Source organism: Euprymna scolopes, chromosome 13, assembly GCF_053919585.1.
Source record: "Euprymna scolopes isolate OS-2025 chromosome 13, ASM5391958v1, whole genome shotgun sequence".
NCBI classification, from domain to species: Eukaryota; Metazoa; Mollusca; class Cephalopoda; order Sepiida; family Sepiolidae; genus Euprymna; species Euprymna scolopes.
The window spans coordinates 45,720,795-45,746,456 of NC_136494.1; the positions used below are offsets into that span (position 1 = coordinate 45,720,795).

General features: G+C 36.0%; 1 long non-coding RNA gene across 1 annotated transcript in view; it reads left to right on the forward strand.

Moving 5' to 3' along the window:
* The window catches only part of LOC145292004 (uncharacterized), a 124,639-nt gene that overhangs the window by 74,411 nt on the left and 24,566 nt on the right, over window positions 1-25,662 (forward strand). The window lies entirely within an intron of this gene.

Below are 25,662 nucleotides of genomic sequence, written 5' to 3' on the forward strand. Positions count from 1 at the left end.
GATGAGGATTGAGGTGGAGGGGGGGTTCGTTGGGAGTGGTTCCCCGGAAAGGTGTCTCTTTCCCTCATCAGCCGCCTTTCTGGTCCCTTTCATTTTGGGGTTGTCCTTTTTGGGAGCCTGGGCGGGAGTGCTTTCTCCGACCGATGAGGATTGAAGTAGAAAGGGTGTCACAGGATGTGTACCAACCAAATCGCACCTCGTTCCCTTGTCAGTCGCTTCCTTGAATCCCTCGTCTGGGGAGTGGCCTTCTTCGGCAGCCAAGGGCTGGATTGGTTGCCCTCCTGTAGCTGGGTCTGCCTGGGTTGCCGTGGGTTGCGGCTCTACCCTGGCCTTCTCCTCTTCGTTTTTCTTGGTGGGTGCTCCCTCCGATGGGGAGTACTCGAGGGAGGCGATGTGGCGCATCTGGGGTGATATACGCCTTTTTCCCGGCATTATGGAAAAAAACTGCACCGGCCGCTAACGCGGACCAAAGTATAGCTGGGGAAAAAAATAAAAATGCAGGGAAATGGGGGGGGGATGGGAGTGGGTGAGGTCAGAAGCAAAAGTGGTTTGACCTCCCCTCATGGGATGTCAGGTTAGTCAGCTCAGATCTCCCTGCAAGGGGGGAGAGCAGCGAAGGAAGACGCAGTGGGTGCTAGTGGGTCACAGTGCCGCGTCGCAATTAAGAGAAAGAGGAGATAGACATCTCTGCCCAGAGAGGGGAGCTGAAACAAACCCCAAGGAAACGAAAAAGAGAACCCGGTCTGCTCAATCCACTGGGAGAGCAGCGAAGGAAGACAAAGTTTGGGCCTGGGATGTCAGTGTTGCATAGGCAATTAAGAGGGGAGAAAGTAGACCATTTCAACCTCAGAGGGGAAGAGGAAACAAAGTACCCAAAAGGAAAAATGCTAAGCTAACCCGACCAGATCGCATCTACCAAAGAAAGTGTTGTCGGTCCTGAAAACAGCAAACTCCCAAAGAAGGGATCGTTTTTCGGGTCTAGACTACCACACAAAGGCGTCGGTTCCAAGGGAGCGAAAAGGGTCCAGACTCCCCAAAGAGGGGGTCGGTCCCACTAACAAAGGTTAGTAAAGTCACAAAACTGACCAAAGTGACTTAAACTTGACTGGTGGGTTAAGTGGCGGACCTCTTGAAAAAAAATAAAAAATGAGGTAGCTGGGAGAACAGATACTACACTTTGAGATATTAAATCCTTTATTCATGTTAAAAATACCGTGAAAATCAACAATGAACAAAAAACTTAGGCACATGACCAACTCAAAAGGGGGGATTGTGGGAGTCGTTGGTCATACTTGTCACTCCAGAACTAAACAAAATCAAGTTTTTCCAAGCTAGGATCTTTTTTCACCATAATACCGCATTCACCCTTTCATTCTGGGGGACGACCTACTTAACTCCCAGTTTTTAAAACATTTTTTATTGACGTGTAAAAACAAAAAAGATAACAATAAAATGGTACAATAATTCATTTTTGTCAAGGGCAGAGGAAGGCAATTAGTAGGACCCTCCCAACCTCATCTAGTTGATAGACTGCCCGTTCCACTAGGTTTGTAAAAGGAACCTTGTTTCTGTGGGTCAGTCTCTTAGTGAGGACACCCACTAGGTGCGGGTGAATGGAGAAAAGGAAATTTTGTCGGTAAGGGATGGGGGTTAGTTTGTATTTCTTTCTTTCCAAGATGGGTGAAATTTAGAGGAAGGGGTGAAAACAAAAATTGCAAGTAGGAGGGGGTGGGGATGTTGGAGGCTTCCTAATCGGGGAGGGATGGAACACACACTCAGCTAGCTGAGGGGCTACTTGTTTAATTTTACTTTACGGAACTGCGCGTTCCACACTTAGGAAACATATTCAAATTTGGCTCCTCTTCGTACACACAGACTTGCTACATGTATCCATCTTCTGTCAAATGCAGCGCGATGCAGCCTTCTTCTATCACATCTGATCTTCACCCGTAGTGAAAGAAAGCGATCAGATCCTGATCAGAAAAAGACAATACCTCCCAGCAACCTTGCAGATGCGATGTCCAAATCACCATTCTCGCCACGGCTAGGATCGTAACGTAGACCATTTGTCTTTCCCAGTCCCACGGAGGCCTCATGTTGTCCACGACATTGGATACGGCAATTGGGCAAGGATGCTCAGGATCGATTTGAGCCGTCACCTTGCTGACATACGACCAGTACCGGCAGAGTTTGCGGCAATCAAAGAAAGCGTGATCAGTCGTTTCTACGGCCGTTGTCCCACAACGGGGACAATCAGGCGACTCCAAAAACCCGGAACTGCATTGTATGTTGTTGAGTGGAAGTGCATTTCGGGCCAATGATGGCACTTGATAGAAGGGTCACGAACGAGGTCTGGGAAGGCGGCAGTAACCACGGGGTGCCACGGTTGGACATCTTGCATATAGTGGCTCAGGACGGCCAGCCTCTCAGCATCTCGATGACACTTCAAGTCCGGCATTCCCAAGCCTCCCTCACATGGACGTTGAATACAGACCTGTCTGCTCACCCAGTATCTTCCTCTGTCCAAAAGAAGTGAGGACAAGAGTTCGATGAGAGCTGTTAGGTGTTGTGCAGGCAGGGGAAGTACGGCCAGTCGGTAAAGGATGAGAGGAAAGACGGAAGTGGCGCACGCCTCAGCTCTACCTTTTTAAGGAAAGTTTCCTAGGAAGCCACAACCTTTGACCGTACCTCCAACCAATTTTTGTCAAGCTGGAGACCCGGTCTGAACCACACGCCGAGGATCCGAACCGGGCCATTCATACAGCTGAAGAGCGCCGGGAGGTTGGTGTTGCCACTCCAGGCGCCCAACTGCAGTCCTACTGACTTGCTGCGGTTTATCTTGGTCCTTGTAATTCTTTCGTACCGAGTGAGTGCCTCTGACACTATCTCAATGTCTCTGAGGCTCGACACAAAGACCGTGACATCATCGGCAAACACGGATAACTTGGCGGCTGAGCCACCGGGTATTGCAATTCCGCGCAGGGCCGAATTTGCCTCCCCACGTCTCAGCTTGCGAAACGGGCTCCAAAGCCAGGACATAGAACAGGGGTGACAGCAGACAATCCTGATGAACCGACCAAGAGATAACAAAGGGTTTCGAGCGCTTTCCGTTGACTTGCACGACGGCTGTGGTCTGCACGACGGCTGTGGCCTGTCGATACATCATGGAGATCCACTTGCAGAAGTCTGGTTTAAAACCGGCGGCCTCTAAGACAGATGCCAAGAAATGATGGTCGACCCTATCGAAAGCTTTGAACCAGCGCGGCTTCCGTGTTGTCATCTATCCCTCCCTCTAGGATCGTGCGTATCAGGTGCAAGTTGTTCTGAATCGATCTCCTCTTCACAGTGTAGTTCTGTTCCGGTTCAACCAACTCGCTGATAACAACCTGCAGCCGATTCGACAGGACCTTGGCCAAAATCTTCAACTCTGTGTTAAGCAGAGTTATGGGCCTGTAATCGTCTAACTGTTCCCCACCATGCCTGTCATCTTTCCTCAGCAATGTGATCACTCCCTTGGTGACTTGGATGGATCCCTGAGCAAACCAATGGTTGAACACATCCATCAGAAGAGGCAGTAACATGGGCGACAGCCTCAAATACAATTCGTAAGGCAGACCATCAAGTCCCGGCGATCTGTCACAGCTGACCTGCTTCAGCGCAGTAAAAACGTCCCGCTCCGTTACCCGGCCCTCGCAACTAGCCGCTCTAGCCGCCTCGAGGCAGGGAGAGTCAGCCAAATAGTTGCTAAACTCAAGGACCAGAAGATCGGGCTGCTGCGTAAAATGCTCCTCCAAATGTTCTCGAAACCCTTCCCAGGGTTTCGATTCCAGGGCAAGTCGATTCCAGGGTGCGTCCATCCAGATGTCTTACTTTTGCAATGTACTTGTCCGAGCCACGCCTAGAAATTTCACAATGCGAGTCAGTATTGGAGTTGACTGCTTCATTGCCTATCTGTCTAAGCCTAGCTCTGACTACTTGACCTTCATAACGCTCGCTATTCTCACGCAGAAGGTCCTGCTTAGCTAGTTCCTGACTAACCGTATCACCTTCCCCCGTAGCCCGGGCTAGTTTCTGCTCTAGTTTCTTCTTCGTCTTGGCCTTATCTAGTGCGAGGTGCTGGGCATACTTGACGGAGAAGGTTCTAATTTTGGCTTTTAGACCTACCCACCATGTACTCCCGGTAACCGCCCCCACTAGTGCTTTTTGAATTAATTCTATTAGCTTCTCTTGGAAGTCTCGTCTCTCCAGAAGGGAGGTGTTTAACTTTCAGTGAGCCACTAACTTAGGCCTATTTCCTAGCTTCAGCTGGGCCATAACTAGTTTTTGGTCCGTCTGGCCTAGCCAAGTGAGGTGGTACAAGATACGAATCTACTTCGCCTCTCCTAACTAACATAAGTGTTTGGATAGGATGAAATGCTATTGGTCCATGTTCACATCTCCCGCCCCAGATGCTTTATCCGAAACCTGTCGACCAGACCGCATCTAGCCATCAGATCAGCCAGGCTGGACTTGCACCTCTCCGATCCTCTAGCATCTATCTATCTCAGGGTCTAAGATGGTGTTCCAATCCCCCATTAGCACTACCCGCTTCTGATAATCTACAAATGCGTCAAGCTGGCTGAAGAATGAGACCCTCTCACGAGCGGTGCTGGGCGCATGAACCGCGATCACCCGAAACACAGAATCTTTTACGGCAACATTGGCCACAACCAGCCTGCCCACCACATCCCTATGAACAACGTCGACCGTCACTGACAGGGTACGTTTAACCAGCGCGGAAACTCCCTTCCCCCGCGGGCTGTCATATGCTGAGAAAACCTCAAAATCTCTGACCAGCACCTGACAGTCCAAAGAAGAAACGAAATGTGTCTCCTGAATTGCAGCCACAACCACTCCCAGGGACAAGAGGTCGTGCCGGAGACGAACCGCCTGGCCCAATGATCTCAAGCCCAATGCATTCAAAATAGCCAAATTCAAAGCCATGGTACCTACCTACCTTAGGGTGTGTCACACTCAGCTCTGAAGTCGGCCGGGGAGAGGACGCCGACATTATGTGCCATGCTCAAGGTTGTCATGTTTTTCATATCCTTACCTTCTCTTGCAATGCTGCCGACGTCCAAAGGATAAATTAATTTTATGGCCCTGTAGAGTGATGGATGGACCAACACTGGGATCCTTCCCTTGCATTGTTTTTACAGTTCATCAAGAGAAGGGTCATTTTTCTTAACTAGTTTGATTCCTGGAAACGCCCCTTCAGAGGCCTGCAGCCTTGTCCACAAGTTGGTCTTGCAGGCCTCTGGAGTTCTGACAAAAGTTATTAGGAGCGGGGCGTCTGGGAAATTTGAGGGGATATTTACATCTTTCCTCTCTATCTGTTTGTAATCGAGCAGAGGTTTTAAGTTTTTCCTCTGCCGATGGGAAATGTCTGTTGCCACAGATATAGGGTCTACATAACATAGTTCCTCGGTGGCAAGGGCTTTTAATTTGGTTGGTCTGCGAGAAACATAGGAGTCTCTCCCTTCCCTTGGTTCATTCTTTTCCTTTTCTTTTTGGGGTGGTGGCTCAGTTTGCATTGGTGCAGTGTCTGGTTTAGAGGTGGAAGTGGATTTTGTTGTTAGGGGTGGTGTATGTTCACAGGGAGTGGGGCCCACCTTTTCTTCCCCTTTTCTTTTGTTTTTCTTTTTTATTCTTTCGAATGAACCGGGGAGAGGTGAGGTTGAATTCTTCTCCCTCTCACTTGCGGATTCATCCTCAGAGGAGCAGTCTTTTCTCCGCTTGATCCTCGTCTCGATTGGTGTGGGGACCGTTGGTTGTGTCTGCTCCTCTAGTTGCTGCTGCAGCTGTTTTTGTTGCTGCTGCTACTGCATCTGCTGCACTTGCTGCTTTTGCTGCTGCGGTAGTTGTTGCTGCAGCTGTTTCCGCGGCATCGGCTGTGTGGCTGTTGTTGCTGCATTTGCAGAGATTGCTGCCTCGATTTTTGGGCTGGTGGTGGGACGGTGGTGGAAGGGATTATGGGCTTCCATTTTTGTCTCACTACCGTGCTCCATTCCTCCTCCTTGGCCTCCTGAGAGAGGGTGTGGGAAGTTATTTGAGGGAAGAGAGAAAGAGTTTCCGACCCTCCCTTGCGGGAAGGTCATAAATTATCAGCTCGGATTCCCCTGTGAGGGGGGATAAAGAGAAAGACAGATAAAGTGGGGGTGCGGACAGAACACTACCCAAAAAGCTTGTCAGGTATACCAGGCATGAGAATGTGTCACCAGAACAGCACTGCCTCGCGTGATGTAGGCATCAGAACAGATACTACACTTTGATCTTGGCGAAAACGCCAAGAAAAGGGTATTTATTTGCTCCCTCACCGAGCAAATTAGGCACAAGGCCGATTTTTAATGTGAAGAGGAAATGAGGATCAGCTCCCCGGGGAGTAGAGGAGCTGGGTAGTGATAATTGGTATGAAGGGTTGCCCCTACATTGACCAAGGTCTTATATGTGGGGTTTCCCTCACATATGGTCTTTGCTTGCAGTATCTGCCGGAACAGATACTACACATTGAGATATTAAATTTTTTATTCACAGCAAAAAAAAATACAATTAGGAAAATGAACAAAAAATTAGGCCAACTCAAAAAGAAGGGGGGATGGTGAGGTTGGTTGATCCATCTCGTCTCTGTTGGAAATTTTAAATGATTTTTCTCTCAGCCAGCATCTTTTATCATGGTTACCCATTTAAATTTGTATTATGTGTGTGTGGTGGGAGGGGGGGTGTTCCTACTTAAACCCAATTTTAAAACATTTTTTATTTATATAAAAAAATACAAAAAAGATAACAATTACACTTTGATCTTTGCCAAAAGGCCAAGAAAAGCTTAAAAAGCTAAAAACAGCATCTATTAACAACAGACCTTTGATCTAAACCAAAAAGGTCAAGCACAAAAGTGTTACAGACAGACCGACAGACGGACGGACCGACCGAGTGACTTATAGAGTCGCTTGCACGCGACTAAAAAAGGAGATTATAGTTAGAATATTTTTTTTTAATAAGCAATTCATCATCCGACATATACAATATCTAAATTAACAGGAAAATTGGTGCAGGTCCAAATTAGCACTTGTGATGTTAAACAAAACTAAAGAAAAACCTTTATTGTGTACCTACTTGTCACGGAGTGAAGATGGTTGTCAAACAGGTTTCATTTCAATGGCGTCGCTGTTATCTTATCATAAAACAGTGAAATTTGATTTTCTTGAGGGATGTCAATTTCCTTAATATCCACCCTAAATTTTTTTAATTAATTCTTTTTAGCTTTAAAAAAGGTTAAAAAAGAATGCGCTAAAAAATCGTTTTAAATTCGTTATTTATTTCACATTTTTTTTTTCATTTTATTTGTTTTAAACATTTTCAACTACCGTGGAATTTTCATGGGTTCTGCTACTTATTATTATTATTTAAAACACTTTTTGCAATCTTCTAATTATTATTATTAACTAGCAGGACTTGTGGAAATTCCACGGTAGTTAAAAGCTTTTAAAACTCATCAGTAAGAAATTCCTTATTGTTATATTACGAAAATGAGCGCATCAAAGCAAGAAGAACAAGCAAAGAACTTTAGTTTAAACTTTTACTGAAAGTCAATACGATCGTAACTGATGCTGTTGATATTGTCAGGAAGTGCCACTGATGACTGCGGTGGTGACGAGGATGTCAATCAGCTGCTTGAAGTAAGAATAGTGGTCGGTCGGTAGGTTCTTAGGAGTCAGTGGTGAAGGAGGAGTAATCTGGATTGCTGCTGCATATGTCGACTGATATGAGGTTAATGACAGCTGGCTGCTGCTGATACTATGGCTTGCGGCATTGCTGGTGTTATCTTGGGTGGGGTCAATGACGGCTTGCTGCTGTTAATGCTGTTGCTTGGGCTGCTGCTGGTGTGGCCAGGGCTACCACCGTTGACTTAGGTGACATTGACAATAGCTGGCTGCTGTTGCTGTTTTAGGCAAAGTTGTGGTGGCTGGCTGCGGCTGCTGGTGTTTGGGGGTGGCAGAGTTGTTGGACGACCTCTCTGCTTGGCGGTCCGGCATATTCTGGCTGGCTGTTGAAAATTGCTATATACTTGGCCCGCAGATGTAGTTGGAGGAATGCTAGCTCTGAGCGTCATTTGTGTTTTAGAGTTGTTAGTTTTTACATCTTAATGTATGGAAGGGAGTCATCTGTTTAGGTTGTGTTTACTTGTAGTATCAGATTGATGCTGATAAACTCGTGAATGTATTCGAGTAAGAATTATATTCTCATAGTGTTCCATAGGTAAATTGTGTTAATGTATGTGTAGGAGGGTTTTAATTCTTTTTTCATTGAATCGTTGCCTCTAATGGTTTTCTTGCTGGGATGACTTATATGAATCATGCCGTTGATGAAGACACAGAAAAAAGAGGCTTTGACGCTCTTGTATGTGTCAGTGTATGAATAAACACAAGGACTTTAACTTTTTGCTGTCTTCAGGGTTTGTGGAACTCTTCTATGAACTGGGGCTTTCCTAGAGGGAGCCAATCAGGAGTCAACGGGAATATTTTAAACTGCAAATCATGTGAGTCTTACAGACACTTGGCAGGAAAATGTCCTGATGGCTGCAACCCTATAGGACCTGGCGGGAACTACTTAGCTTGCAGATCATGTGGCTCTTATAGACACATGATAGCTAAATGTCCTGACAGTTGTGAAAATATGGCCAAGGTGAATATTGCAGAAGAAAATGCCGTTTTATTCACTGGATACCACAAGCAGGAAATATCACAGCTGGGAGCTGAGGCCAGAAACTGTGTTGTCTTAGATAGTGCTTGTTCCAGTACAGTGTGTGGCCAAACATGGCTAAAAAGCTACATGGATTCTTTAAATGAAGCTAATAAAAACAAAATCACATACCAGGAGGGACACAAAGTTTTTAAATTTGGGGGAGGATCAAAATTGAAGTCTTGTGGTGAATACATGATACCAGTTTACATGGTTGGAAACAATGTCACTATAAGAACGGATGTTGTTAATTCAGATATCCCTCTTTTACTGTCGAGATCTTCAATGAAAAAGGCAAAAGTCAAGATGGATCTGGAAAACAACACTGCGGTAATCCTGGGAAAAGAAGTTGCACTGAACCTAACATCATCAGGGCTTATTGTATCCATATTGATAAAACAGAAACCGTCCAGACCCAAGAAGTGAATTCAGTTAAGCTTGAAGAACTGAATATTTCAGAAAGAAAATCAACTTTACTGAAGCTTCATCGTCAGTTTGCTCATCCTCCAAAGAAACAACTAGTGGCACTGTTAAAAGATGCTATGGCATTGAAGGAAGAATACGAGGATATGTTGGATGAAATAACTTCCAAGTGTCAGTTATGTCAGGAGTATGCACCCCCTCCCCAGACCAGTGGTATCGATGCCCATGGCTAAATCATTCAATGAAAAGGTTGCAATGGATCTCAAACAGTACAAAGGCTGTTGGATCCTTCATATGATCGACATGTGCTCCAGATACACAATATCAGTATTTATTGACCGAAAAAAGACAAGTTGTGTCATTGATGCCCTAATGAAAAATTCGGTTGGAGTGTTTGGTGTTATGGAATCGTTGATGACTGACAATGGTGGGGAATTCAGTTCAGAGGAGATGCGTGAAGTTTCCTCAATATTTAACATCAGGATATGCACCACAGCTGGAATGAGTCCTTTTCAGAATGGACTCTGTGAACATGTACATGCAATAAATGACATGATGCTGCTAAAGTTGGAAGCTGAGAATAGTGGAATACAACCTGGAACACTCCTAACCTGGGCCAACATGGCAAGAAACTCCTTACAAATGTACAATGGATTCAGCAGTCATCATTTAGTATTCGGTAAAAATCCAAACTTGCCCAACATAATGCAAGCTGAGTGACCAGCTTTAGATGGAGCAACAAGTAGTGAGATATTCTTCCAGCATTTGAAGGCTTTACATGAAACACGCAAGGCCTACATCCAATCTGAAGCAGATGAAACAATTAGACGTGCTTTAAGATCCAAAATCAAAGCATCAGAGCAGGTTTTCCAGAATGGAGACTTGGTATTTTACAAGCGGGATGGAAAAGAACGTTGGCTCGGACCAGGGAAGGTAGTTTTCCAGGATGGCAAAGTCATATTCATTAGACATGGTGGTGTATTTGTGAGGGTCTCACCAAATAGACTTTGTAAAATAAAATCAGGTTTTAGTGAAACACCCGAAGAAAGTAATGAAGAAGACCAGGTATCAGGGGAAAGAAAGGAAACTCCTACAATGGTTCCTGCTACTGTGATAACAGAAACTCTTCCCACTGTGGCATCTGCCAACCTGCCCACAGTAACTCCCCATAATCAATCCAAGGATGTTGAACCCAGAAAAACAAATAAAAAAAAAAAAGGATCAAATCCACAGAAAAACTGGGTTGCAGCTACTATTTTAGGGAAGGCTGGAAAGAACAAGAATTGGTACAATATTCAAGATAATAGAAGTGGTGAGCAGAGGAGCTTAGATTTGCAGACGATTGAGTGGAAAGTTCCAGAAGAGCCGTATGAAAATGAACTGGTCCATGTTACAGAGGACACATATAAAGCACAACCACTGGAGTGTGATTCTGCCAAGCAAGAAGAGTTACAAAAACTTTTAGATTTCTGCACTTATGATGAAGTGGAAGACAAAGGCCAAAATACCATATCCACTAGGTGGGTGATCACCTCTAAAGATGGGGTTGTCAAGGCACGTTTGGTAGCTCGAGGATTTGAGGAATATTGTTTCTTTGCCAAAGATCGCCCAACAGTCGGAAAAGAAACAAGAACTTTTCTCACTGTTGTCTCGAGCAGAAGATGGAGAGTCAAGACAACAGATATTAAATCTGCATTCCTGGAAGGAGAAAAACTTGACCGTGACGTGTACATTCATCCACCAGTGGAGAGCAATACCCCAAAGGTTTCATTTGGAAACTGCGGCATGGCTTATATGGCCTCAAAGACGGTGCAAGTCAATTTTTCTTGAGTGTTCGAAATAAACTTTCTTTGGGATGTAAGCAGTCAAAGCTTGACCCTGCTATGTTTATGAGAACAGAGAATGGGTGCCTGTTGGACATTATATGTTGTCATGTAGATGATTTTCTTCATCCCAGGAATAAATATTTTGAGACAGTAATCACCAAATTACGCACAAGATTCCTGGCCGGAAAAATTGAAGATGATTTTAAGTACATTGGTTTCCATATAACACAAGGGGTTGATGGTGTGACATTGGATCACACAGGTTATATGTCAAATTTGGACCATCCGCGACTGGAACTGGCAAGGACCTCTCAGAAGCTTGATCAGCTCAACCCAAACCAAAAGAACAAGCACTATACCGAAGAATAGTTGGACAGCTAAACTGGGCTGTGCAAGGTTCAAGACCCGATCTAGCGTTTGAAATGGTTGACATGAACACCAAGCTCAATCAAGCAATAGTCGGTGACTTGATGTGAGCTATAAAAACGATCGGACGTTTGAAAGAAATCAAATCTACTCAACTTTACCCACAACTAAAAGGACATGAGGCTAACAATTGGGAGGTTTTTGTTTTTACAGACGCTGCTCTGGGAAACCTGAATGATGGAAAAGGCAGTGTTGGGGCTTACCTGGTATGGTTAAAAGACAGGTTTGGAAATTGCTGCCCAATAGCCTGGCAGGCTAAAAAGATAAGGAGAGCTGTTAGATTAACAATAGCAGCAGAAGGTTTGGCTTTGCTTGAACGTTTAGAAGCAGCAATATATTAGAAAGATGATAACTGATCTCTTAACCTTAAAGCAAAGCAGCCTACCAATCACTGCTTTTGTGGATAATAAGAGTATTATTGAAGCATTACAGTCAACTAAACTAGTTGATGATATGCGTTTACGAGTTGACATTGCTGCACTCTGTGAAATGCAGTACAATAACTGGGTGTCTATCAAATGGTGCCCAGGGAAGATCCAGCTTGCAAATTCACTCACTAAGAGGGGAGCATGTGGATCTGAACTTTTAAACGTTCTTCAGAGAGGAAAAAAGCCAGAAGAGTTTATATAATTTTTTTTTTTTTGCTTCTGTTTTTTAATAAGAGGCATAATAATCCTCCAAGCCCAAGGGTAGTCTAACCCGATGAAGGTCAAAAAAATAAAAATAAATAAATAAATTAAAAAAAAAATTAAAAAAAGGGAGGGGAGAGAAAATATAATTAATGTCAGTGTATGAATGAACACAGGGACTTTAACTCTTTGCTGTCCTCAGGGTTTGTGGAACTCTTCTATGAACTGGGGCTTTCCTAGAGGGAGCCAATCAGGAGGAACGGGATTGGGCAGGAGGGACCTGGATCCTGTACAGCATGTGTGAGAAGAATAAAGCGTCCTGCCAAAACCATAGCGTTTGTGTTTTCTTCTATTACTAATCTACTTTAGCAGTATGTGCTTGGTATTTCTGTGTACTTTGTGTCGACAAACAGGGCTCGTCTCAGCGCCGCTATTGATGTAACTACTACTCCTGTTGATTTCGTGTTTTGCTTCTGTAAATCTGGAGGGATATGCGATATAACACTATCCCATAATCAAACAATTACAATAAGGTTGGCCTTCAAAAGAAAAATCAGTGGAATATATTTCAGATCAGACTGAAGAAAATTGAGTGACGTTGTTGAGCTTTTCCATGTCGATAGTAAACCTAATGCTCTACAGGATGGTGCACAGCTAAATGAGATTGTCCATGCTTTTTATAGGAAGAAAGCACTTCTGGAGGTGATATATATGCACGATAGATATTGCTTGACTTCATCTCTTTGTTTTGATCGCATTGTTTCTCCTCGGTCAATATTAATAGATGAATCATGATTATTAACCTCCATCATAGCACTATCATGTCCTTTATAAACATATTTAAATATGTATTTTATACTCTTGACTGAAGAGCAGATTTCTAAGTTAATATGAGCTCGATATTTTCTCAGAAGAAATTTGTTGAAAGGGACTATGTATCTATTATCACCAGTAAATTTACCGACTTGAACGGAGTCACCATTATTTCCACATTTGTAAGCCGGATATCCATTAATGTTTTATGTTTCTTCTCTAAATCCCTTTGGAAATTTTTTTGGCATAATTCTTTATTCATGCAAGGAGAATTAGGGTTAACTGCACCACATGGACCATGTACCATTAAAGATTAAACTAAATCACAAAGCTCTGGAGCTTCAGGTCCAAGTATTTCTGCTGACACAGTTGAACCAATTTGTTGAACTGTTCTGATCTTATCACTGCATTATGATTAAGTGACAGTGTCGTAGTCCTCTTTTTAGAAATTCGATAACATAAACATATGCAAATAGAATTCCCAGTACATGTCTGTCTTTAATGTCTTTCAAAAGTTGAGCTAGATGTGCGTGATGATACGCACGTGATATTAAGTCAGGTTGATTTTATGTAAGTTTTGATGACCCCAAGTTGTTTAATATTTCAGGACATCTTGGATTACATGTGTAGGTAAAGGAATAGTTCTGGTTTTCCATATTTACAGAAAACTGCCATTGCATCTTGATAAAGTTGTTGAAGATAGGAATCTTCAACAACTTCCTGGAAATGAAAACTTCCTGAAAATTATATAACTGCTTTTTTTTTTATATCATTCATTTCCGTATTATGTTCAAGTTATTTTAACGCAATTTTCTTAGAAATAAATTTACCTTTTTTTTTTTTTAAATTTAGTCTCCATTTTTTAAAACACCTTTCTTAAAAAGCATTACTATATATTTCCTTCTACACTACCAACATAAATAACCCCGAAAATATTTTTTTTAATTTGCGTTACAAATAATCAATGTGACAATAAAACGTATTGTTTTACTGTGTACGTTTTTAGCATCCCAATTGTTTTTTTTTTTCGTGTTTAAATTATCCAAATATATAATTGTTAATACTTTCTGCTTTTTTTTTTTTGCATGGTTCATTTCCGTATTATGTCTAAGTTATTATAACGCAATTTTCTTACAAATAAATCTACTTTAACCCGTTGACAACCATAAGAGCGATTTACCTACCGCCCTTTTTTTTTCTTTTTTTTTTTTACATTTTCTTCTCCGTTTTTAATGCACTTAGAACATTTTTCTTTTCTTTTATCTTCACTCTTAACATAAATAAATAAATCTGAAAACATTTTCTTTTTAAAAAGTTACATTTTATTTTCATTTTTTATTTAAAAAGCCATTCTTAACATGGGAAGAGTGTTTTTAACCATTTTGTACTTTCAACTAAGAATTTCATTTAAAAAACATATATCAAAATTTGAATTTAACTTTAAGTATTATGGTATCTGTTCAGTGCACATATACCTATAAGTATGACAAACCACTTATAATTTAATGGCCATCATTTTTTTTTTTTTTCAAAAATAAACAATTATAAACAGAACGCATAGAAATGTTTCTGTTATGTCACAAAAAACTATTTTCGTTACGTCACAAGTGTCACGCTCATACATTAATTCCGTAGCTAATATAGCATACTGACACAATGGGTCACAGGTAGTCTAGTAAATTATTTATTGCCTCTGGTAACATTTATTTATGAACATGTTTTTATTTTCTTTTGTTGAATAATTTAATAATTTCATTTGAATAAATTATTTCTTGCCTTTTGTACCCATTCGATTTTTGTGTATATGTTTTACATCACCCCCCCCCCCACTCCATTCATCAACCAATTGTCTTTTTAAATTAAATGAAGAAGCGTCATCTTGTGTTTACATTCACGAATTGCTTCTCCATGGCTTCTTTATTCTGTCTTTATCGTTTGTTAACTACGCCTTTTCCTTTTTGAATGTATTTCAGATGGTGTGTCGTCTTAAACACTTAGGGTAGATCTTTTTACACAGCTATGTGTACATATGAGAAGAAAAGAGAGGAGAGAATGACATGAACACTCTCCTCCATTTTTTTCCCCTCTCTCTTTTCCCAGAGAAAGCAGTCTATTTTAAAATTATTGATGAGACTAGAAGAATGACAGGCTGAAGCAAGGTTGCAACTCAATACTAGCATTTATAATGTGTATTTATGTACAAGGTATTAGATACATTTGATATTTTCAATAATTTTTAATTTCAAAACCATGTAAAGTATTTACTAGCCATATAGTGCAACAAATAAGTGACGAATTTGACAGTTAGAAACCATGACCTACTGAAAATACCAGGATATTGGAAAAGAATAAGCTGCATGGTTATAATTCCCACTGGATTAAAATAAATCGGAAATTTTAGCTGTAGGTGTGTGCTTCTTGAAGACCATGAAATTTGAGCCTGAGAATTGTAACAGAAACGTGGAAACAGTGGCTAGCAGAACAGATCATAGCATTATTTTTGCGTTAAAAATTGCCCTAACATGTTTCAAACCTTGGTAAGAGAGATGAGTATATGAAGAAAACGCTGACCAAGGATCTTCACTATTTCTCATACAAGGGTTGTAAGACTCACTGCCCATGAAAACTGTTTTGAAAGCCAAAAACTCCTTAAAAAGATAATGACGTTAGATTGTTTTACTACATTTGTTATGATAATGACGTTTGATTGTTTTACTACATTTGTTATGATAATGACGTTTGATTGTTTTACTACATTTGTTATGATAATGACGTTTGATTGTTTTACTACATTTGTTATGATAATGACGTTTGATTGTTTTACTACATTTGTTATGATAATGACGTTTGATTGTTTTACTACATTTGTTATGATAATGACGTTTGATTGTTTTACTACATTTGTTATGATAATGACGTTAGATTGTTTTACTAGATTTGTTATGATAATGACGTTAAATTGTTTTACTATATTTTTAATGATAATTACGTTAGATTGTTTTACTTGATTTGTTATGATAATGACGTTAGATTGATTTACTAGATTTGTTATGATAATGACGTTAGATTGTTTTACTACATTTGTTATGATAATAACGTTCGATTGTTTTGCTACATTTGTTATGATAATGACGTTAGATTGTTTTACTACATTTGTTATGATAATGACGTTAGATTGTTTTACTACATTTATTATGTTAATGACGTTAGATTGTTTACTTCATTTGTTATGATAATGACGTTAGATTGTTTTACTACATTTGTTATGATAATGACGTTAGATTTTTTTACTACATTTATTATGATAATGACGTTAGATTGTTTACTACATTTGTTATGATAATGACGTTAGATTGTTTTACTACATTTGTTATGAATATGACGTTAGATTGTTTTACTACATTTGTTACAATAACGTTAGATTGTTTTACTACATTTGTTATGATAATGACGTTAGATTGTTTTGCAACATTTGTTATGCTAATGACGTTAGATTGTTTTACTACATTTGTTATATTTGATTTACATTGTTTTACTACATTTGTTATGATAATGACGTTAGATTGTTTTACTACATCTGTTATGATAATGCCGTTAGATTGTTTTACAAGATTTGTTACAATGACGTTAGATTATTTTACTACATTTGTTATGATAATGACATTAGATTATTTTACTACATTTGTTACAATGACGTTAGATTGTTTTACTACATTTGTTATGACAATGACGTAAGATTGTTTTACTACATTTGTTATATTTGATTTAGATTGTTTTACTACATTTGTTATGATAATGACGTTAGATTGTTTTACTACATTTGTTATGATAATGACGTTAGATTGTTTACTACATTGGTTATGATAATGACGTTAGATTGTTTTACTACATTGGTTATGATAATGACGTTAGACTGTTTTACTATATTTGTTATGATAATGACGTTAGATTGTTTTACTACATTGGTTATGATAATGACGTTAGATTATTTTACTACATTGGTTATGATAACGACGTTAGATTGTTTTCCTACATTTGTATAGATAATGACGTTAGATTGTTTTACTTCATTTGTTATGATAAAAATGTTAGATTGTTTTACTACATTTTTTATGCTAATGACGTTAGATTGTTTTACTAGATTTGTTATGATAATGACGTTAGATTGTTTTACTAGATGTGTTATGATAATGACGTTAGATTGTTTTACTAGATTTGTTATGATAATGACGTTAGATTGTTTTACTAGATTTGTTATGATAATGACGTTAGATTGTTTTACTAGATTTGTTATGATAATGACGTTAGATCGTTTTACTAGATTTGTTATGATAATGACGTTAGATTGTTTTACTAGATTTGTTATGATAATGACGTTAGATTGTTTTACTACATTTGTTATAATGACGTTAGATTGTTTTACTAGATTTGTTATGCTAATGACGTTAGATTGTTTTACTACATTTGTTACAATGACGTTAGATAGTTTGGCTACATTTGTTATGATAATGACGTTAGATTGTTTTACTACATTTGTTATGAAAATGGTGCTAAATAGTTTTAGTACATTTGTTACAATGACGTTATATTGTTTTACTAGATTTGTTATGATAATGACGTTAGATTGTTTTACTACATTTGTTATGAAAATGGTGCTAAATTGTTTTAGTACATTTGTTACAATGACGTTATATTGTTTTACTAGATTTGTTATGATAATGACGTTAGATTGTTTTACTACATTTGTTATAATGACGTAAGATTGTTTTACTAGATTTGTCATGATAATGACGTAAGATTGTTTTACTACATTTGTTATATTTGATTTACATTGTTTTACTACATTTCTCATGATAATGACGTTAGATTGTTTTAGTACATTTATTATGATAATGACGTTAGATTGTTTTAGTACATTTATTATGATAATGACGTTAGATTGTTTTACTACATTTGTTATGATAATGACGTTAGATTGTTTTACTACATTTATGATAATGACATTAGATTGTTTTACTACATTTATTATGATAATGACGTTAGATTGTTTTAGTACATTTATTATGATAATGACGTTAGATTGTTTTAGTACATTTATTATGATAATGACGTTAGATTGTTTTACTACATTTGTTATGATAATGACGTTAGATTGTTTTACTACATTTATGATAATGACATTAGATTGTTTTACTACATTTATGATAATGACATTAGATTGTTTTACTACATTTGTTACGCTAATGACGTTAGATTGTTTTGCTACATTTGTTATGATAATGGCATTAAATTGTTTTAATTCATTTATGATAATGACGTTAAATTGTTTTACTACATTTGTTACAATGACGTTAGATTATTTTACTAGATTTTTTAATATAATGACGTTAGATTGTTTTATACATTTGTTATGATAATGACGTTAGATTGTTTTACTATATTTGTTATGATAATGACGTTAGATTGTTTTACTACATTTGTTACAATGATGTTAGATTGTTTTACTACATTTGTTATGATAATGCCGTTAGATTGTTTTACTACATTTGTTATGATAATGACGTAAGATTGTTTTACTACATTTGTTATATTTGATTTACATTGTTTTACTACATTTATTATGATAATGATGTTAGATTGTTTTACAAGATTTGTTATGATAATGACGCTAGGTTGTTTTACTACATTTGTTATGATAATGACGTTAGATTGTTTTACTACATTTATGATAATGACATTAGATTGTTTTACTACATTTGTTATGCTAATGACGTTAGATTGTTTTGCTATATTTGTTATGATAATGACGTTAGATTGTTTTACTACATTTGTTACGATAATGACATTAAATTGTTTTAATACAGTTATGATAATGACGTTAAATTGTTTTACTACATTTATGATAATGACGTTAAATTGTTTTACTATATTTGTTACAATGACGTTAAATTGGTTTACTAGATTTGTTATTATAATGACGTTAGATTGTTTTATAAATTTTTATGATAATGACGTTAGATTGTTTTACTACATTTGTTACAATGAGGTTAGATTGTTTTTCTTCATTTGTTATGATAATGACGTTAGATTGTTTTACTAGATTTGTTATGCTAACGACGTTAGATTGTTTTACTACATTTGTTATGATAATGACGTTAGATTGTTTTACTACATTTGTTATGATAATTACGTTAGATTGTTTTACTACATTTGTTACAATGATGTTAGATTGTTTTTCTACATTTGTTATGATAATGACGTTAGATTGTTTTACTACATTTGTTATGATAATGACGTTAGATTGTTTTACTACATTTGTTATGATAATGACGTTAGATTGTTTTACTACATTTGTTACAATTACGTTAGATTGTTTTGCTACATTTGTTATGATAATGAGGTTAGATTGTTTTACTAGATTTGTTATGATAATGACGTAAGATTTTTTTACTACATTTGTTATATTTGATTTAGATTGTTTTACTAGATTTGTTATGATAATGACGTTAGATTGTTTTACTACCTTTGTTATGATAATGACGTTATAGTTTTTTACTACATTTGTTATGATAATGACATTACATTGTTTTACTACATTTGCTATGATAATGATGTTAGATTGTTTTATAAGATTTGTTACAATGACGTTAGATTGTTTTACTACATTTGTTATGATAATTACGTTAGATTGTTTTACTACATTTGTTATGATAATGACGTTAGAAGGTTTTTACTACATTTGTTCTGATAATGACTGTAGATTGTTTTACTACATTTGTTATGATAATGACGTTAGATTGTTTTACAAGATTTGTTATGATAATGACATTAGATTGTTTTACTGCATTTGTTACAATGACTTTGGATTGTTTTACTACATTTGTTATGATAATGACGTTAGAAGGTTTTTACTACATTTGTTCTGATAATGACTTTAGATTGTTTTACTACATTAGTTATGATAATGACGTTAGATTGTTTTACAAGATTCGTTATGATAATGACATTAGATTGTTTTACTGCATTTGTTACAATGACGTTGGATTGTTTTGCTACATTTGTTATGATAATGACGTTAGATTGTTTTACTACATTTGTTATGATAATTACGTTCGATTGTTTTACTAGATTTGTTATGATAATGACGTTAGATTGTTTTACTACATTTGTTACAATGACGTTAGATAGTTTGGCTACATTTGTTATGATAATAACGTTAGATTGTTTTACTACATTTGTTATGAAAATGGTGCTAAATTGTTTTACTACATTTGTTACAATGACGTTAGATTGTTTTACTAGATTTGTTATGATAATGACGTTAGATTGTTTTACTACATTTGTTATGATAATGACGTAAGATCGTTTTACTACATTTGTTATTTACATCGTTTTACTACATTTGTCATGATAATGACGTTAGATTGTTTTACTACATTTGTCATGATAATGACGTTAGATTGTTTTAGTACATTTGTTATGATAATGACGTTAGGCTGTTTTACATGATTTGTTACAATGACGTTAGATTGTTTTACTACATTTGTTATGATAATGACGTTAGATTGTTTTACTACATTTATGATAATGACATTCGATTGTTTTACTACATTTATGATAATGACATTAGATTGTTTTACTACATTTGTTATGCTAATGACGTTAGATTGTTTTGCTACATTTGTTATGATAATGACATTAAATTGTTTTAATTCATTTATGATAATGACGTTAAATTGTTTTACTACATTTATGATAATGATGTTAGATTGTTTTACTACATTTGTTACAATGACGTTAGATTATTTTACTAGATTTGTTATTATAATGACGTTAGATTGTTTTATACATTTGTTATGATAATGACGTTAGATTGTTTTACTACATTTGTTATGATAATGACGTTAGATTGTTTTACTACATTTGTTACAATGATGTTAGATTGTTTTACTACATTTGTTATGATAATGCCGTTAGATTGTTTTACTACATTTGTTATGATAATGACGTAAGATTGTTTTACTACATTTGTTATATTTGATTTACATTGTTTTACTACATTTGTCATGATAATGACGTTAGATTGTTTTACTACATTTGTCATGATAATGACGTTAGATTGTTTTACTACATTTGTAATGATAATGACGTTAGATTGTTTTACAAGATTTGTTATGATAATGACGCTAGGTTGTTTTTCTACATTTGTTATGATAATGACGTTAGATTGTTTTACTACATTTATGATAATGACATTAGATTGTTTTACTACATTTGTTATGCTAATGACGTTAGATTGTTTTGCTACATTTGTTATGATAATGACGTTAGTTTGTTTTGCTACATTTGTTATGATAATGACGTTAGATTGTTTTACTACATTTGTTATGATAATGACATTAAATTGTTTTAATACAGTTATGATAATGACGTTAAATTGTTTTACTACATTTATGATAATGACGTTAAATTGTTTTACTATATTTGTTACAATGACGTTAGATTGGTTTACTAGATTTGTTATTATAATGACGTTAGATTGTTTTATAACTTTTTATGATAATGACGTTAGATTGTTTTACTACATTTGTTACAATGAGGTTAGATTGTTTTTCTACATTTGTTATGATAATGACGTTAGATTGTTTTACTAGATTTGTTATGCTAACGACGTTAGATTGTTTTACTACATTCGTTATGATAATGACGTTAGATTGTTTTACTACATTTGTTATGATAATTACGTTAGATTGTTTTACTACATTTGTTACAATGATGTTAGATTGTTTTTCTACATTTGTTATGATAATGACGTTAGATTGTTTTACTACATTTGTTACAATTACGTTGGATTGTTTTGCTACATTTGTTATTATAATGAGGTTAGATTGTTTTACTAGATTTATTATGATAATGACGTTAGATTGTTTTACTACATTTGTTATATTTGATTTAGATTGTTTTACTAGATTTGTTATGATAATGACGTTAGATTGTTTTACTACCTTTGTTATGATAATGACGTTATAGTTTTTTACTACATTTGTTATGATAATGACATTACATTGTTTTACTACATTTGCTATGATAATGATGTTAGATTGTTTTACAAGATTTGTTACAATGACGTTAGATTGTTTTACTACATTTGTTATGATAATTACGTTAGATTGTTTTACTACATTTGTTATGATAATGACGTTAGAAGGTTTTTACTACATTTGTTCTGATAATGACTGTAGATTGTTTTACTACATTTGTTATTATAATGACGTTAGATTGTTTTACAAGATTTGTTATGATAATGACATTAGATTGTTTTACTGCATTTGTTACAATGACGTTGGATTGGTTTGCTACATTTGTTATGATAATGACGTTAGATTGTTTTACTACATTTGTTATGATAATTACGTTCGATTGTTTTACTAGATTTGTAATGATAATGACGTTAGATTGTTTTACTATATTTGTTATGATAATGACGTTAGATCTTTTTACTACATTTGTTACAATGACGTTAGATTGTTTTGCTACATTTGTTATGATAATAACGTTAGATTGTTTTACTACATTTGTTATGATAATGACGTTAGATTGTTTTACTACATTTGTTATATTTGATTTAGATTGTTGTACTAAATTTGTTATGATAATGACGTTAGATTGTTTTACTGCATTTGTTACAATGACGTTAGATTAGTTTACTACATTTGTTATGATAATTACGTTAGATTGTTTTACTACATTTGTTATGATAATGACGTTAGAAGGTTTTTACTACATTTGTTATGATAATGACGTTAGAAGGTTTTTACTACATTTGTTATGATCATGACGTTAGATTGTTTTACAAGATTTGTTATGATAATGACATTAGATTGTTTTACTGCATTTGTTACAATGACGTTGGATTGTTTTGCTACATTTGTTATGATAATGACGTGAGGTTGTTTTACTACATTGGTTATGATAATGACGTTCGATTGTTTTACTAGATTTGTTATGATAATGACGTTAGATTGTTTTACTACATTTGTTATGATAATGACGTTAGATTGTTTTACTACATTTGTTATGATAATGACGTTAGATTGTTTTACCAGATTTGTTATGATAATGACGTTAAATTGTTTTACTTGATTTGTTATGATAATGACGTTAGATTGTTTTACTAGATTTGTTATGATAATGACGTTAGATTGTTTTACTACATTTGTTATGATAATGACGTTAGATTGTTTTACTAGATTTGTTATGATAATGACGTTAGATTGTTTTACTAGATTTGTTATGATAATGACGTTAGATTGTTTTACTAGATTTGTTATGATAATGACGTTAGATTGTTTTACTACATTTGTTACAATGACGTTAGATTGTTAAACTACATTTGTTACAATGACGTTAGATTGTTTTGCTACCTTTGTTATGACAATGAAGGTAGATTGTTTTACTACATTTGTTATGATAATGACGTTAGATTGTTTTACTACATTTGTTTCAATGAGGTTAGATTGTTTTACTACATTTGTTATGACAATGAAGGTAGATTGTTTTACTAGATTCGTTGTATTTGATTTAGATTGTTTTACTAGATTAATGATAATGACGTTAGATTGTTTTACTAGATTTGTTATATTTGATTTAGATTGTTTTACTAGATTTGTTATGATAATGACGTTAGATTGTTTTACTAGATTTGTTATATTTGATTTAGATTGTTTAACTACATTTGTTATGATAATGACGTTAGATTGTTTTACTAGATTTGTTATGATAATGACGTTAGATTGTTTTACTAGATTTGTTATGACAATGACGTTAGATTGTTTTACTAGATTTGTTATTACAATGACGTTAGATTGTTTTACTACATTTGTTATATTTAATTTAGATTGTTTTACTAGATTTGTTATGATAATGACGTTAGATTGTTTTGCTACATTTGTTATGATAATGACGTTAGATTGTTTTACTAGATTTGTTATGATAATGACGTTAGATTTTTTTACTAGATTTGTTATGATAACGACTTTAGATTGTTTTACTTGATTTGTTATGATAATGACGTAAGATTGTTTTACTACATTTGATATGCTAATGACGTTAGATTGTTTTACTAGATTTGTTATGATAATGACGTTAGATTGTTTTACTACATTTGTTATGAGAATGACGTTAGATGTTTTTACTTGATTTGTTATGATAATGACGTTAGATTGTTTTACTAGATTTGTTATGCTAATGACGTTAGATTGTTTTACTAGATTTGTTATGATAATGACGTTAGATTGTTTTGCTACATTTGTTATGAGAATGACGTTAGATTGTTTTACTAGATTTGTTATGATAATGACGTTAGATTGTTTTACTACATTTGTTATGATAATGACGTTAGATTGTTTTACTACATTTGTTATGATAATGACGTTAGATTGTTTTACTAGATTTGTTATGCTAATGACATTAAATTGTTTTACTAGATTTGTTATGATAATGACGTTAGATTGTTTTGCTACATTTGTTATGAGAATGACGTTAGATTGTTTTACTAGATTTGTTATGATAATGACGTTAGATTGTTTTACTAGATTTGTTATGATAATGACTTTAGATTGTTGTACTTGATTTGTTATGATAATGACGTTAGATTGTTTTACTAGATTTGTTATGCTAATGACGTTAGATTGTTTTACTAGATTTGTTATGATAATGACGTTAGATTGTTTTGCTACATTTGTTATGAGAATGACGTTAGATTGTTTTACTAGATTTGTTATGATAATGACGTTAGATTGTTTTACTAGATTTGTTATGATAATGACGTTAGATTGTTTTATACATTTGTTATGATAATGACGTTAGATTGTTTTACTAGGTTTGTTATGATAATGACGTTATATTTTTTTTTTTACACAGTGATCACAACTTATCAAGGCCCGGAAGCCACTCAGGGATAAGGGTTATTGCAAGTACATTACGTTAGTGAGGAGATTTCCTGAAATGTTTACTTAAGGGGGCGGTTCAATAGGAATTTGTTAACATTGGACTTGAAGACAACCAAGTTGTAGTCCGGAGGGAAGCAATCAGACGGAACATAGTTCCACAGGCGTGCAGGTCTAAGAAAGAAGCTTTGTTCATGGAATCCGCGTTTTTATTTAGGCACACATATAGAGTGGGGTAAATGTTTCACAGTGGATTCAGCTAGACGGGTGTTTTTCATGAAAGATTGGCGAGGGGGGACCAGAGATTGGAGTTCAGACGAGCATCTGCCATGGAAATAACGATAAAACAAGGACAGGCTCGCAACGTCTCTTCTGTGGGAGAGAGGTTGCAGGATAGAGAAAAGGGCATCCCCCACTAAGCGACGAAGACTATTTTGTACTTTGTCAAGGCAGGATAGGCTGTTTTTAGCAGCTCCTGCCCAGATATGGCAACAGTATTCCATCCTTGGACGTACTTGGCTTTTATATAGATAGAGAATTGCATCAGTAGTGAGATATCTTCTGGAGCGGTAGAAGTATCCCACCATCTTTCCAGCGACCTTGGCAACAGACTTGATGTACGTGTTCCATTTCAGATCAGGAGTGAAGGTCAAACCCAGAAGCTTGTCAAAACACGGGGCCTCACACAGACGAGAGCCATCCATCACAATTGATGCCAGATGGGGATAAGAGCGTTTTACTAGGTTTGTTATGATAATAACGTTAGATTGTTTTACTACATTTGTTATGATAATGACGTTAGATTGTTTTACTACATTT